This window comes from Vulpes lagopus, chromosome 4, assembly GCF_018345385.1.
Source record: "Vulpes lagopus strain Blue_001 chromosome 4, ASM1834538v1, whole genome shotgun sequence".
Lineage (NCBI taxonomy): Eukaryota > Metazoa > Chordata > Mammalia > Carnivora > Canidae > Vulpes > Vulpes lagopus.
Genome location: NC_054827.1, coordinates 37,067,383 through 37,084,401, shown reverse-complemented (window position 1 = coordinate 37,084,401; position 17,019 = coordinate 37,067,383). Strand labels below are relative to the sequence as shown.

The 17,019-nt window shown below is 36.3% G+C and overlaps 1 protein-coding gene across 6 annotated transcripts in view; it reads right to left on the bottom strand.

Moving 5' to 3' along the window:
* The window catches only part of CSGALNACT1 (chondroitin sulfate N-acetylgalactosaminyltransferase 1), a 256,586-nt gene that overhangs the window by 183,361 nt on the left and 56,206 nt on the right, over positions 1-17,019 (bottom strand). The gene's annotated exons all lie outside the window — the stretch shown is intronic.

Here is a 17,019-nt window from a genome sequence, read left to right as displayed (position 1 = left end):
TACAAGACATAAACAGCAGGATCTCAGTTTGTCTTAAATAAAACATACATGACATATTGTCAAAATTAGAAAAAAATTTACCAAAATAATACTCTGGTTAAATTAAGGGAGATCTATAGTTACATTTTGGATTTTTTTAGAATTTTTTTTTTTTTTGCTTTTTTTTCCCTATGGGAAAAAAAAAGAGGATCTGAAGTCCAAGATAAATGAAAAGACAGCATGGGGGGATTTTGCTTCCTTTAATGAATCAAGCATCCAAAATTTCAGAAGCAGACAAATTCCACCCTAGGGCTCTGACAAGGCAGACAGAAAAAAAATTGTTGTGTTGGATGAGAATTCTGAACCTCATCACCTTCAGGCTCTAAACCCCATAATTTCTGGTGTTTTCTTCCAAGGGCTGATTAATGTTTAAGTGGAATATAGACTCAGTTAATTTTTCTTCTTATTCTGTGCTCTCCAAACGAGCATATATTACTTTCCTAAGTAGAGCAAGTAAAGTAATAAACAAAACAATAATACAGTTCAATCACTTACTTGTTCACAAATCTGTCCTACAAAGACAGATTTGCCAACTAAAAAAAAGATTGTGCAAGTGCTCAAAGATAATTCTGAACAAGAAGTTCCAAAAATATTTTAAGCAAACACAGTCTTATGCGAATAGCTTCTCAAAATATCTTCATTGAATTACTTTGCATTCATTTTGACATATATATTTTGACATGTTAGGATATCTTAAAATAAAATTGTACTGATTTATGTTAACATGTCATTTATTTAACAACTTGAAGGAAGAACAGGTAAGCATTTAAAATAGGAATTCAATAAAAGTCATTATATTCCTATATGCTTACAATGAGATTAGTACTCATTATTATGATTAAGAAATAATCAGATTCCAGACCTTTTGGGAAATTCTAAATACCAAAAAAATTATAATGCAAATGGCTGTCAAGTGTGACTGTGGAAATTGGTATTCATGAACCTAAAACCTTAGGAATCATGGCATCCAACCTCCATTCCCCTAAAAATCACAGTCCAGAGAGGTAAAATGACTCCCTCAAGTTCTTAGCTAGCACTTTTTCTTTTAACAGCAGCATCTGTAATCTCTTCTTCTTTTTTTTAAGATTTTATTTATTTATTTATTCATGAGAGACACACAGAGAGGCAGAGACACAGGCAGGGAGAGAAGCAGGCTCTTCACTAGGAGCCTGATGAGGGATTGATCCCAGGACCCCAGAATCACTGCCTGAGCTGAAGGCAGATGCTCAACCCCTGAGCCACCCAGGTGCCCCATTCTTTGAAATTTAAATCTGAGGATAGAACATTCTGTTATTGAGACATGAAAACATAAGCTATTCAAAAATGTTTTTTGAAAGGAGAGAATTAAAATTTTGAATAGTCTCCCCCTTTTCCATCACTCCACATGAAAATGATCACCACATCCCAACAGCATGTCTTTTAAACCTGTCCTTTGTTGGGCACCAGCCCTCCTCAGTGTGGGCCCCCAGTCCTTCCCAGTTGAGTAACTGCTGGAGCCTCTAATTGGTTGCCACACCTTGGGTCCTCACCTCTGTAGCCCAGCCTCCTCATGGCCCTACAAAGAGTATTTTAAAACACAAGTAGGACAAACAGTGTATGTTCTCATTCATTTGGGGAATATAAATAATAGTGAAAGGGAATATAAAAGAAGGGAGAAGAAATGTGTGGGAAATATCAGAAAGGGAGACAGAACATAAAGACTCCTAACTCTGGGAAACGAACTAGGGGTGGTGGAAGGGGAGGAGGGCGGGGGGTGGGGAGGAATGGGTGACGGGCACTGAGGGGGACACTTGACGGGATGAGCACTGGGTGTTTTTCTGTATGTTGGTAAATTGAACACCAATAAAAATTAATTTATTAAATAAAAAAAAGCAAAAAATAAATAAATAAATAAAATAAAACACAAGTATGACTATTTCAATTTCTTGCTTAAATTCCTTTAGTGACTCCATTGCCTTTAAGACATGATTCCTAGGGGATCCCTGGGTGGCTCAGCAGTTTAGCACCTGCCTTTGGCCCAGGGCGCGATCCTGAAGTCCCAGGATGGAGTTTCACGTCGGGCTCCAGCATGGAGCCTGCTTCTCCCTCCTCCTGTGTCTCTGCCTCTCTCTCTCTCTCTCTTTCTCTAGGTCTATCATCAGTCAATCAATCAATCTTAAAAAAAATAATAAGACATGATTCCTTCACTTAGTGGAGGTTTCCAGCCTTCTCTATCACCTCACCTGCTTCCACTTTCCCATGAATATCCGAAATTTCAGCCACGTTCAACTTCTTGCAGGTTCCAAACTCTGGCATACTTTTCCACGTCTGGTTTTTCTTTGGGTCCCCCTGCCTAGACGGGGAGGACCATTTTCCTGTCTCCCATTTCTTTCATAATCTGCACTCCCACCTGCCTTTCATGACTCAGATATAAGTATGATGTGTCTCTCATGAATAAATAAATAAAATCTTTTTTGAAAATAATAAATAAAATAAATTTCAAGGAATAGTCATGAATTCTGAAAAGAAAATGGGAAACAGAGGCCAGTGATGTTACTTATGAGAGACAAAGGAGAAAGAGGACAGACATTGTTGACAAGTCACAGAATAATATAGTGATTATAGCACCAGAAGAACTGGGTTCAAATCCTGGTCTGGCCACTTGAAATGTTGGACAAGTTGTCCTTTTTAAATTTCAGTTTTCATATTTATAAAGTGAGGATAATGATGAAACTTACCTGAGGAGGTTTATCAGGAGGGTGATATAAGGAGAAAGTACAAAATGCAGTAACTCATCCACAGTGAGCAATCTTAAATGATCACTATAATTATATAGTATAGACGGTTTCCCAGAACTGGAAAATAAAAAATTTTTATTCAAAATATTATCTTTTATTGTTAAGATATCTGAGTTCTGGGTACTGGGCAAGAAAAGGGGCATCAACACCCCGTTCGTAGCACCTGACTGGAAGCTTTGGTCAGATGCTCCGTCTCAGTTGTAAGCAGGGCCATCAGAAAGAGCAAAGGTGTTCACGTGGAGCTTGTGAGTTGCAAAATCTGTCAGACAAACTCTGGGAAGTAAAAGCTTAAGAGGTGATGACATAGTAGCAGAAAAATATTTTAGGTAAAATGGGAGGAATTATCCACTTTGTATTCTAAATACAGAGCAGAGAAACTCAAAGCTTAAAAAAAAACTGTAAAAATATTGTGAAGACCTTGAGACCTCGGGAGTTTTCACAGAGGTGATAAGAAGACAACTAGTTCAAGTTCTAGGAAAACTCCAGGAGAGTAAAGAAATGTAGAAAGAAGCAACTGCCACATTTAGGTCAGTAATGACTGTTGACTTTTCACCTTAGGAGTCTTCAGAAGGTCAGTAGATTCAATAACATGCTTTTAAGTGCAGTTTTGGAGGAGTGAGGTCAGTGTGGTGTGCTGGCAAATGTTTTAGAACCAGAACTCCAGGGAAAAAATTGCATGTAGATCTATACCTAACATAAATTAGTTATAAATTTTACTGATATAGAGTATCCGTACACAATTTACAAATAATAATAAAACATCCAATGTTCTTTATCATAAATTCCATATACCCAATTCATTCATTAACTTTTGCCAAATTCTTGTGTCTGTAGAAACACCTATGGTTACAATGGACAAACAAGTACAGTTCCAATGTGAATGCTTGTTGATATTTTATTTTATATTAAGTGTAAGATATCATTTGTTTAGCAATAGTAAAAGTGGTTTTTTTTTTGCTAAGTCAGATATGTTTTTTTAATATTTGAAGAATATTTCCACAATTTTTTGTGCTGTTCATGCTGTAATGAACATCCTGTAACAGACAGGAGACCATATCAGTTGAAACTGCAATTTTCTTAAGTCTAGAACACAAAACAATAAATCACACCCTAAGGTATATGTCAATAACCCTGTGAAGTAAATAGTCCAATGTGGCCAATTTCAAGCTATCACATGACCACTACTGAATACCAAATTTGGAAGAAATGCCCAGTAGTGCACTATTATATTGCATTTCCACGACACAGGTACTTCATTGTTGCACATTTAGAAACTCTTTTTCATTTCCTTCATCCAGGTCATCAGCAAAATGTGCCCCTATTTGTTGAACTTGACAAAACATAATTGTAGTTTTATTGTGTAGGGATCATAAATACCAATGTTTGGATACTAAGATGCTTTTAATTCCAAAGATAATCCTTATTAAACTTGGCTCCCATTCTAAGAAATGACCTCAGTCAATGGTGTAATTGAGCCAGCTCATATTGGCTCACAAGAGATAATTACTACATTTTCAAGTATTTTACAAGCAATTCTGTTGTTAAACAATCATTAATAAAAATATTTCAAGTATTTTACAAGCAATTCTGTTGTTAAACAATCATTAATAAAAATAAATTATATGAACTTATAATTACATAGATTATATTTAAATTTTTTAAAAGATATTAAATATTCAAGGTTCATCACTTCTCATTAATTTTATTATATTTTACTACTATCTTATGCTCTTGGAGTTATTCAAATTACATGAAAAGAATAGCACATAAATCTAGGAGGAATATAAATAGAATTAAGGCATTCTAAGGTCCTTGTATTGTCCAAGAAGTGGTAAAAGTATTAATTTGTATTAGCCTAAATGAGTCAAATATGAATGCTGTACCTTCTCCAAAAGAACATAAAAGGATAATTAACAAGCCAATAGAAAAGATGGGGGACAATGGAAAAGTAAAAATATTTCATTAAAACTCGAGGCAAGAAAGGAGTGAAAAATGAATATGTGGGGAAAACAGAAACCAAATAGTAAGATGGTAGAATTGAAACCTGAGTAGAGTTCGTTAAAGGTAACAGACTAAATCCTCAAATTAAAATACAAAGATTAACAAACCAGATACACAATGAAATTTAACTATGCTCCTTTTAAGAGACATATTTTAAACATAGAGTATTTGACAGTTATAGGATTAAAAAGTCAGCATGCAAACACTAACTCAAAAAAAGCTAGAAGAGCTATATTAATCAAAGTAGACTTTAAGGGACCAACCATTGTCATCAGACTAATAACAATTCTGTAGTTTGTATGCATGTGATAATATGGCCTCAAAACCAGAAAGCACAAAGTGAAGGAACTGAAGGGAGAAATAATCATAAACAGTATTCCATAATCAGAGTGAGACATTTTAACACATCTCTCTCAAGAGCTAATACAGTAGAGAGGAGAAAATTTTTCTTTCTTTTTTTTTTTAGAAAATTTTTCAATCAACTTTCTCATATCCTTAATTTAAGACGTGTCTATTATATGCAGCACAAAGTTAGTCTGACACATTTTTTAAATTAAACCATACTATTAACACTCTTGAACACTACACTTAACATCTGCAGAATATGCATCATTTCCAGGAGTAAATAGAATGTTTACAATTGACTACATGCTGGGAGAGAAAGCATGTCTCAACAAATGTCTCTAAAGACTGAAATGGCATAGAGTGGGTTCACTAATTATAATAAAATTGAACCAGAAATCAATAACAAAAAGAACTGAAAACTCCCCAGGTATTTGGATACTAACCAATAAACTTTTAAATAATTCATGAAGGAAACTTAGAACTGAAAGATAATAAAAATATAAATCCTTCTAGAGAGAAAACCTCTAAGTCAAGAAGGGTCTTTTGATCCATTCCCTGAAAGTGGTAAAGTATCTGTTTCCCTCAGTGATGTCATTTTTATTAGAAACCATATATTGAGCCTGTGCCTAAAACCTGATCCTAGGTCTAGGAGGTCCTTGGAGGCAAATGGTTAAATACTTCAGATCTGGGCCTTGGGCAGCCATCCCATAGAACACAAGAATCTTCTATTTTACAGTGAGAGATGGTGTGGGGTCAATTATGTGCTAAAGACCCTTTGTCTTTCCTTCCAGTCAGTGCCCAGCATTAGTCTCCCAGTGGTAAAATGCCCACCCCTCACCTAGACTACTTGGACCACCTCCTCAGTGGTGTACACACACTGACATTCTATAACTTCTGCTGCTCTGGCTCCTGATGGCCCTTATAGTAAAAGGACTATTATCTCAACTTTCACCTGGATAAGGACCTGCATTCTGATGCTTGAGAATTACATCTATACATAAAACTTACATAAGACCACAAATACAAAAAACCTACAAAAATATTCTGGTTTGAAAAAAGTTTTTTATTCACCACAAATGAAGATCTCCTTATGCCAGAGCCTCCTACTAAATTGCTTGCATGCTTTACAATATATTTCCTATAGCTTACATAAATCACAAAGTATTTAGAATATTATAACAGGGATCCCTGGGTGGCGCAGCGGTTTGGCGCCTGCCTTTGGCCCAGGGCACGATCCTGGAGACCCAGGATTGAATCCCACATCGGGCTCCCGGTGCATGGAGCCTGCTTCTCCCTCTCCCTGTGTCTCTGCCTCTCTCTCTCTCTCTCTGCTCTCTCTGTGTGACTATCATAAATAAATAAAATTAAAAAAAGAATATTATAACAAACATAATATTCAAAAGATAATTCTAAGTTTTTAAAAACCCAACAGTATATTAATCACACAAAGGTTGAGCTCTCTTTTGAGTCATCATCTACCGTAGTTAATGAAAGTACATTCTCCCAAACACTAACTCAGGGAATCAGGCTGCTACCATTTCCTGCCTCAGTGTCATTCAAGTATCTTGCAGCCAGCAGAAGCAGAGCACATAGGGAGGTCAAGTCAAACCCTTACCATCACAGCCTGCAAGTGACACACAAGTTGTGTGTGAAATTTCCATTGGCCAGAACTAGTCACATGACTCTACCTCTCTGACAAGGATGGTCCTCTGAGCAATCAGGAGGAGAGTGAAATAGTTTATTGAACACATAACACAGTCTCTGCCTCAAATATATAACAAGCCTCACAACCTATTAAAGAGGAAAGAAATAAAGGAAGTAGCATCCACTGATTTGGGTGCCAAGTTTAGTGCTTATGAACTTTGCACGTAATGTGCTTAAACAAAATCACTAGGAGCCAGACATCATATCTCCACTTCATAACTAAAGAAACTGAAGCATACATTTAAATATTTAGTGAGGAGTTAAAAACCCTAATCAATGACTCCAAGGCCCATGCTTCCCAATGGGCTCTAGTTGCTCTTACTGTGGGCCACAGCCCACTTGCATCACAGTTACTAGAGATGCCTTTTCAGAGCCCCCACCACACTCACTAATAAGAATCTCCAGCGTACAGGAACCTGCATTTTTTTAAAGTTTCCAAAGGGATTTTATACTATTGATCTTTTTATATCTGAAATACAAAGTGACATTCTAAAATAATCCTTTCAAGAAAGTAGAAAATGTATGGAAAAGAGATAAGATTCAGTAGGTAGAAGAGAGGAGCCCTGTGGCAAGTTGAAAATCCTACAGACCCAGGAGTCAGAGGCATGGACACTAGTCCTAGACCAATTAACCTCCTGAGTGACTTAGGAAGTCACTTACCTCACTGAATCTGTTCCAAAGATTACATTTTCTCCACTGAAAAATGTTGGAATCAGGCTAAATAATCTCTTAAAGACCCCTTTGGCTCTACAATAACATGAAAACTGAAAGTGAGACAATAAAACAAATGCAGAACAAGAAAGTAATAATAAGTAATTTAAAATAATATCTAATTCCAGCAAGGCTTTTGTAGATACAAATACACTTCCTCTAAAATTTACATGGAAAGACAACAAAACTAAAATAGCTGAAAACAAAACAAAACAATTTTGAAAGAGATGAATAAAGTTAGAAGAATTACAATACCCAATTGTAAGACTTACTAGATAACCACAATAATCAAGACAGTGTGATATTGGCAGAGAAACAGACACATAGACCAACAGAACAGATTTAAGTAGTCAGAAAGAGCTCTACATAAGTATGGCCAACACAAAAGCAACTGAATGGAGAAAGGAGAGTGTTTTCAACAATGGTATTGGGACAATTGGCTGTTTATATGCAAAAAAAAAAAAATGAGGAAGAATTGCAATCTAAGCTGAACAGCTTAAACAAAAGTCAAATAAAAATGGATCCCAGGTCTAAATGTAAAAATATAGTAAACTTTTAGGAAAAACCACAGGGGAAAATCTTCATGATTTAGAGTTAGGCAAAGAAATCTTAGACATAATACCAAAAGCATGAAAAATAAAAGAAAAAAATCAATAAATTAAAACACTTTCCTCTGTAAAGGATCCTATGAAGATGGAAAGACAGACCACAAAAAGGAATAAAATATCTACAAATTGCATATCTGACAAATGACTTATATTCTAAATATAATATGGATGAAAAGACTTTTTAAACTCAATAGTAAAAAAAAAAAGAATTTTAAAAATGGGCAGAGACTTGAACAGACCTTCAAAATAGAATATATGGAAGGCAGTTGAGTTCATGAGATGTTCAATATCATTACCATTAGAGAAAATCAAATTAAAGCCCCAGTGAGAAACCATTTCACGTCTATTAGAATGGCAAACATAAAAAAAAAAAGTGATAATTGCAACTTCTGGCAAGGATGCTGAAGAAACTAAACCTCTTACACATTGCCGGTAGGAATGTAAAACAGTTTGACAGTTTTATAAAAGTTAAACATATACTTAATAATGACCCAGCAATCACACTTTCAGGTATTTATCCTTTGAGAAATGAAAATATGCCCACCCAACAATGCATGATTTTTTATAGCAGCTTTATTTGTAATAGCCAAAAGTTTGACAACACCCCACATGTCCTTTAAGGAGTAAACAGGAAAACAAACTGTGGTACCCCCAAGCAATGGAATACTAATTGGTGATAAAAAGGAACAACAGCCGATACAGGAACATCTTGGATGGATCTCAAGGTCATTCATTATATTGAGTGAAAAAGACCAGTCTCAAAAGGTATGATTCCACTTGTATGACATTTTCAAAAAGGTGATGGAGAACAAATCAGTGGTTGCCAGGACTAGAGGTGTGACTCTAAAGAGACAGCCTTTGTGGAAATGGACCAATGCTGTATCCTGACGTAGAGGTTCCATGAATATAGACATGCAATAAAGTTTCGTAGAATGATACACAGTACACATGAACATATTTTTAAAAAGCAAAACAAAACTGGTGAATCTGAATAAGGTCTATCATTCAGTTTATAGTGTTACATCAATGGCAATTTTCCACTTGTGATAAAGTATCTTAATTATGGAAGATATCATTGTATGAATCTGGGGGAAGGGTACATGGAAACTCTCTGTACCAGTTTTTCAACATCTTGTAAGCCTAACTGCTTTCAAACTAGGTTTAAAAATAGTTGATATTCACTGAGTACTCTGGGTAGCCATACTGTCCTGAGAACTTTATATATTTATATGAATATTTTATACTTAAATCTTTGCAGTGGATACTTCATTCATCCCATTTTACAGAGGAGAAAACTGAGTTTCAGAAAAGTGAAGTAATCTGGGCAAGGACACAGTGGGTGAGTAACAGAGGTGGGACTCAAACTCAGGAATTCCACTTTCAGTGATGTCAATGTTAGCCAATAGGCAATGCTTTTTAAGAAAAAGGAAAGCAGGACAAAGAAAAAGTCAGAATGGGAAGAAATGATATAGAGGAAAAGAAAAAGAACGCCAAAAGACAAAATGAAATGAACAAGACATCCAAGGCTTCAGAAAAGGGGTATTCCTGGCACCTCCCTGGACGTCAGTCCCCTAGGAAAACACAGCTGTTTTGATAGTGTATTTTTTTTTCAAGACTACATTTATTTATTCATGAGAGACACAGAGAGAGAAGCAGAGACACAGGCAGAGGGCGAAGCAGGCTTTCTGTAAGGTGCACGATGCAGGACTCTATCCCGAGTCCCAGGATCATGCCCTGAGCCAAAGGCAAGACGCTCAACCACTGAGTCACCCAGGTGCCCCCTGATAGTGTATTTCTAAAAGACTGAGGAGAACCTGGAGCAAGGGAAGAAACATTTTCAAAGAAATAGTAAACAGCTCCTATTAGAATAGGTCAGAGTAATTGAAGTTACTTAATCTAGAGGAAGTCAGGAAGGTAGTTTAATCACCAGCTTTATAAAGACTTGGGAGAGAATGTCCGGAGGATATAAGACAAAGGAAAGGAGAGTTAAACTGAAAAACAAGAAGATTTAATTTGATATTAAAAAATGTTTTCCTGACCATTTGAAGAGGGATAAAAGTAGGGCAGATTAGAGGGCAGCTGACTGTTTCTTCGGAGACCTTCAAGAAGGATAGGATGAAACTGGCAGTTCATTCCACTAAATATTAAACCTGGCAGACAGAGCAGCCTACCCAGTGCCAGGCCCATGAAGGGCACTTTGCACATTTTAGCTGTTTTCATTTATTAAATGAACTAATTATTAAAGCAGGTGTGGTCATTCCCATTTCATAGAAGCACAAACTGAGGGTCAGAGAGGCTGAGTCCCACAGAAGACTCATCAGCTGCTCAGAGAGGGACAAACCTGGGTGTCTCCAGCTTCGCCAGCCAGATCTTTCCACTATATTACACACAATGCTAATCAAGCTTTGAGAGTTCCCTGACTGCGGCCCTAAAACTGGATCAAGTAATTGAGTATACCACCCTCCAGCTGTAAAAATATCTATCCCTCAAAATGCTACTAACTTGATTCTACATCAGCTCCATCCCCACTCATCTCTATTATTATCTTCTTTTAAGGAACTCAGTTTTCTGGGATGCCTTGGTGGCTCAGTGGTTGAGCATCTGCCTTTAGCTCAGGTAGCGATCCTAGGGTCCTGGGATCAAGTCCCACGTTGGGCTCCATGCAGGGAGCCTGCTTTTCCCTCTGCCTCTGTCTCTATGTGAGTGTGTCTCTCATGAATAAATAAATAAAATCTTTTTTAAAAAAGTAACTCAGTTTTCTCTAGGAAGTTAAGCTATATTTCTCACCATCATTCTCCTTACAACATCCTTGTGGGGTATGGTACATTGAATTAGAAGAAACTAAAGAAAGAGTGTGTGATGACTCCCATTTTATAGATGAGAAGTTGAGCTGCCCAAGAAGTCAGGCATGGAAAGAGGCTTGGGGAGCTGATAAGTGCAACCTCCTGGAGATTTCAAAAAGGAACCGCAACAGCCCAATGCAAGCCACACAGAGCAACGCCCCTGGAGGGCTCTTCCCATCCAGCCAGTTAGCGGCCTGATGGCGATCACTGGCTTTCCAACCAGATTACTTATCCTTTCACTACTGAAAGACATTTTGGTTCCTTCCAATTTTGGCAATTATGAATAAAAGTGCCACAAATATTTATGTGCAGGTTTTCGTGTGGACATAGTTTTCAACTCATTTAGGAACATGATTGCTGGATCATATGGTGAGAATTCAATGTTTAGCTTTCAAGACACTGCAAATTGCCTTCTGAAGTGGCTGCACCATTTTGCGTTTCCAGCAGTAATGAATGGCAGTTCTTATTGCTCGTGTCCTCACCAGCATTTGGTATTGTCACAGTTTTAGATTTCACCCATTTTAATATGTATGCAGTGATGTCTCACCATTGTTATAACCCAACATGTATATTTTTTAAAGCATACTGATCAGCTTTCTAAAGTAAAAAGCAAGTCCTTTTTAAATTTTTATTTATTTATGATAGTCACAGAGAGAGAGAAAGAGAGAGAGAGGCAGAGACACAGGCAGAGGGAGAAGCAGGCTCCATGCACCGGGAGCCCGACATGGGATTCAATCCCGGGTCTCCAGGATAGCGCCCTGGGCCAAAGGCAGGCGCCAAACCGCTGCGCCACCCAGGGATCCCTAAAAAGCAAGTCCTAATAAAATACATAATAATCAGCCATTATTCAGCCCACAACTGTCATTCTCAGAAATTCCAATCAAACAAGAAGTATCTGTTAGGAGAAAAAAAAATTCTTTAAAACAATTAATCCCTATTGCTAAAGGCAGGGTTCATATTACTTGGTACTTGAGCTTGAAAAAGCCAAAGCAAAATTTGTTCCTTCAAAGGCAAGAGGGAAACATAGGGAAAATAATTGTCTTTAATTGATGACTAACCACATAAAAGCATTTGTTTTGACATAGCTGAATTTGGCTTTGTTTCACAAAGTTCTTCTCATATTTAAATAAACATTATACACTCTTAAATTGTTTTGTTCCATTTCTAAGCCACTAAAAGTCATGGATAGGGGAGGGAAGGAGGTCTGGGTTTCTTCTTCTTCTATAGCTTATCCAGATGTTCCAACACTTTTATGGAAACTGGAGAAACAGAATAATGAGCAGAAAGTCTCTACTGTCTACTATTACACCTGCTATGGCTTGAACTTCCAAAAAGTGATACTTTCTTACTATATTTATTTCAAAGCACCATTTCACACCTGCATGTTTATATAATGGTTTTGGTGTTCATTAACTTTATAAAGATTCAGGCAATAAAGTGCAAAACAAAATTCTTGAAGAAAAATAAGTCAGTATCATAATTTTTGCAAACACGTGAATTTTACTTACGCACTTCTGTTGAGGAAACATAACATAATCAAAAGTCACATAACACAACTACCTTGAAAAATATTAGCAAGTATCTAAAAATTTTAAATGGCCCGTTTTATGTTCCCATTCTTAACAAACAAGATATAACCACATGAAACAAGTGCTTTCTCCTCAATCCTGGACCTGTTGTTTATAGCAACTCCTCAAAGCCTTGGAAATAGTCCATAATTAGCTGGCAAGGATGTCTGAAAATTTTTCCAAACCGAATGGCAAAGCATTTAAGAAAAGTATCAAAAAAGCATCTGTCAGGCAATAAGCATAACATTTAGACTACCTTTTTTGTGTTTTTATCCCTGCATTTTGGAGTATACAATCAAATACTTCTGTTACTTACAACTGGCTATGTACCATAATTCACACTGGGTATCCTCATATTTTATATGGAAACATCCTCTAGTGTAAATTCAAGCAAAAGCTGAAACATGCACACCCCAGTACTATTAAGAAAATTCTCCCCGTTGTTTTGCTATCAACCTAATAAGCAAAGTAACTATGCATTCTACTGAAATCTTTAAAGGGGACTTGGGGAGCTAGTAAAAGTGAAATATAGCATAACTTCTTAAAGTTTTCCAGGAGGGACATCTGGCTCAGATGATATACTTGATTATCATTACTATAGTGAAGGTGTCTTCTCCAGCTGAGCCAAATACTCTTACTAATCATGTTGTGGAGTCTCCTGGACAAGCAAATTGCAGATGTTTAAATATACAAGTAACTGGACGATTTTTTTTGTAATCCATTCCTTTCCTTTTTCACCCTACAACTTGATAAACGTACTACTCCCATCCACATCAAAACTGGAAAATTTTCTAGCACTCTGATATGGGTTGAATTGTGTTCCCCCCCAAAAAATATGTTGAAATCCTAAGCTGAAAGCCTCAGAATGTGACCTTATTTAGAAATAGGGTCTTTACAGATTCAATAAGGTCATATTGGAGTAGGGTGGGTCCCTAATCCAATACAGTTGGAGTCCTTATAAGAAGATGACGTGAACACACAGTGGAAAAAATGTGATGACAGAAAAAGAGATTACAGAGATGAAGCTACAAAATCAACAGCTACCACTAGAAGCTGGGTAGCAGGAAAGAATAGCATTCATTTACAGGTTGTGGAGGAAGTATGGTAGTGTTAATATCTTTCAAACTTCTAATCTGCAGATTTGTGAGACAATATATTTCTGCTGTTTTAAGCCACTCAGTCTGTGGTAATTTGTTGTGGTAGCCTTAGAAAACTAATATACACCATGATCATATCTCTGGGATGCCAGGGTGGTTCAACACACACAAAACAATGTGATACATGACAGAAATAGAACAAAAGATAAAAACCATATGATCATCTCAATAGATGCAGAAAAAGCATTTGACAGAATACAACACCCTTTTATGATAAAAAAAAAAACACCTTGAAAAATTGGGTATAGAAAGAACACACATTAATACAATAAAAGGCCATATATAACAAGCCCATAGCCAGCATCATACTCAATGGTAAAAGGCTGAAAGCTTTTCCTCTGAGATCAGGAATAAGAAAAAGGTGCCCACTCTCAGTACTCCTATTTAACACAGTCCTGGAAGTCATAGCCAGAGCATTCAGGCAAGGAAAAGAAATAAAAGTCACCCAAATAGGAAATGAAGAAGTAAAACTGTCTTTGTTTACAGATGACATGATCTTCTAGAAAATCCTAAAGACTCCATCAAAATATTGCTAAAACTACCAAGTGAATTCAGTAAAGTGAAGGATACAAAATCAACATATAGCAAATAGTTGCATTTTTATATACTAACCACAAAATATCTGAAAAAGAAAGAAAGAAAAACAATCCCATTGACAATAGTATCAAAAACAATAAAATACTTAGGAATAAATTTAACCAAGGAAGTGAATGATCTGTAACACAGAACTATAAGACTTTGCTGAAAGAAACTGAAGAAGGCATAAATTGAAAGATATCCCATGTTCATGGATAGAAAGAATTAGTACTGTTAATATGTCCCCTATTACCAAAGCCATCTAAAGGTTCAATGCAATCCTTATCAAAAGTCCAAAGGCATTTTTCAAAGAAATCAAAAAAATAGCCTAAAATTTGTATGTAGCAAAAAACTCCAAATAATCAAAGAAATCCTGAGAAAGAACTAAGCGGGAACCATCACACTTCTTGATTTCAAATTATATTTTTCTGGCTATAGTCATCAAACAGTATGGTACTGACATAAAAATAGACCAACAGAACAGAATAGAGAGCTCAGAAATAAATCAACACATAAACAATCAATTAATATTTACCAAGGGAAACATAAATACTCATTGGAAGAAAGGATAGTCTCTTCATAGATGGTACTGGGAAAACTGAATAACCACATGCAGAAGAATGAAATTAGATCCCTATCTTACACTATGCATAAAAAGAATCTGAAATAGACTAAAGACTTAAATTTAAGACCCAAACAATAAAACTCCTAAATGAAAACAGAGAAGAAAAAGCTCCTTGATATTTGTCATGGAAGCAATTTCCTGGTTATGACACCAAAAGCACCAGTGACAAAAGCAAAAATAAATAAGTGGGATTACATCAAACTAAAAAGCTTCTGCGTATCAAAGGAATCATCAATGAAATGAAAACGCAACCTACCACATGGGAGAAAATATTCACAAATCATACACCTGATAAGGACTTAATATACAGAACTTATACAACTCAATAACAAAAAAACAATCCACTTTTTTAAGTGGGCAGAGGAGCTCAACAGACAGTTTTCCAAAGAAGACATCCAATTGGCCAACAGAAAATGTGGGAGTATTATATACAGACTCTTAAATAAAGAGAACTAACTGATGATTGCCAGATGAGTGAAATAGATAAAGGGAATTAATATGTACAAACTTCCAGTTATAAAATAAACAAATCATGGAGACAAAAAGTACAGCATAGGGAATATGGTCAATAATATTATAATAACATTGTATGGTGACTACACTTTTCATGGTGAGCACTCAGTAATGTATAGAATTATTGAATCAATATATTCAACCTGAATATATTCAACCTGAATATTCAACCAATATACACCTGAACCTAATATAACACTGTATTTTAATTATACTTCAGTTAAAAAATAAAATTTTAAAAGTTGGAAAAGATGACCAACAGGTATATGAAAAGGTGTTCAACATGGATAATCATCAGGGAAATGCACATCAAACTATAATGAGATATCACCTCACACTTGTTAACATGACTATCATCAAAAAGACAAGAAATAACAAGAGTTGGTGGGCTTGTGGACAAAAAGGAACCCTAGTGCAAGTTAAAATGCAAGAGGTATAGCCACCATACGAAAACAGTATAGAAGTTTCTCAAAAAATAAAATAAAAATAGAACTACCATATATGATCCAGCAATCCCACTTCTGGGCATATATCCAAAGGAATTGAAATCAGGATCTTGTAGAGATATCTGCACTCACATTTTCACTGCAGCCTTACTCTCAATAGCCAAGAGGAAACAACCTAAGTGTCAGTCAACAGATGAATGGATAAAGAAGATTTGGTATACTCTCAATGTGGAATTTAAGAAACAAAACAGAGGAACATAGAGGAAGGGAAAGAAAAAATAAGATAAAAACAGAGAGGGAGGCAAACCATGAGAAACTTTTAACTCTAGAGAACTGAGGGTTGATGGAGGGAGATGGGTGGGAGGATGGGCTAGATGGGTGATGGGCATTAAGGAGGGCAAATGATATGACGAGCACTGGGTGTTATATAAAAGTAATGAGTCACTAAATTCTACTCCAGAACCAATACTACACTATATGTTAGGTAACTTGATTTTAAATAAAATCTTGGAAGAAAAAAAAGACATGGTGTACATACATAGTGGAATATTACTCAGCCATGAGAAAGAGAGAAATCCTGCCATTTGCAACACCTTGGCTAGACCTTGAGGACATTGTGCTCAGTGACATAAGTCAGACAGAGAAAGACAAATACTGAATGATATCACCTAAAAAATCTGTACTCAAAGAAAACAAAGAGTAGAGTGGTGGTTACCAGGAGTTGAGGTGGGGGAAGTAGAGAATCATTAGTCAAAGGGTACAAACTTCTAGTTATAAAAGATTAACAAGTTCTGGGGATCAAATGCACAGCATAGTGATTATAGCTATTAATACTGTACCATATACTTGAATGTTGCAAAGAGATTTTTTTTTTAAGATTTAATTTATTTATTCATGAGAGACACAGAGAGAGGCAGAGACACGGGCAGAGGGAGAAGCAGGCTTCCCAAGGGGAGCCTGATGTGGGACTCGATCCCAGGACTCCAGGATCATGACCTGAGCTGAATGCAGATGCTCAACCACTGAGCCACCCAGGTGCTGAAAAGTAGGTCTTAGATAACCTCATATATATGTATACACACATAATACACACATACACTATTATT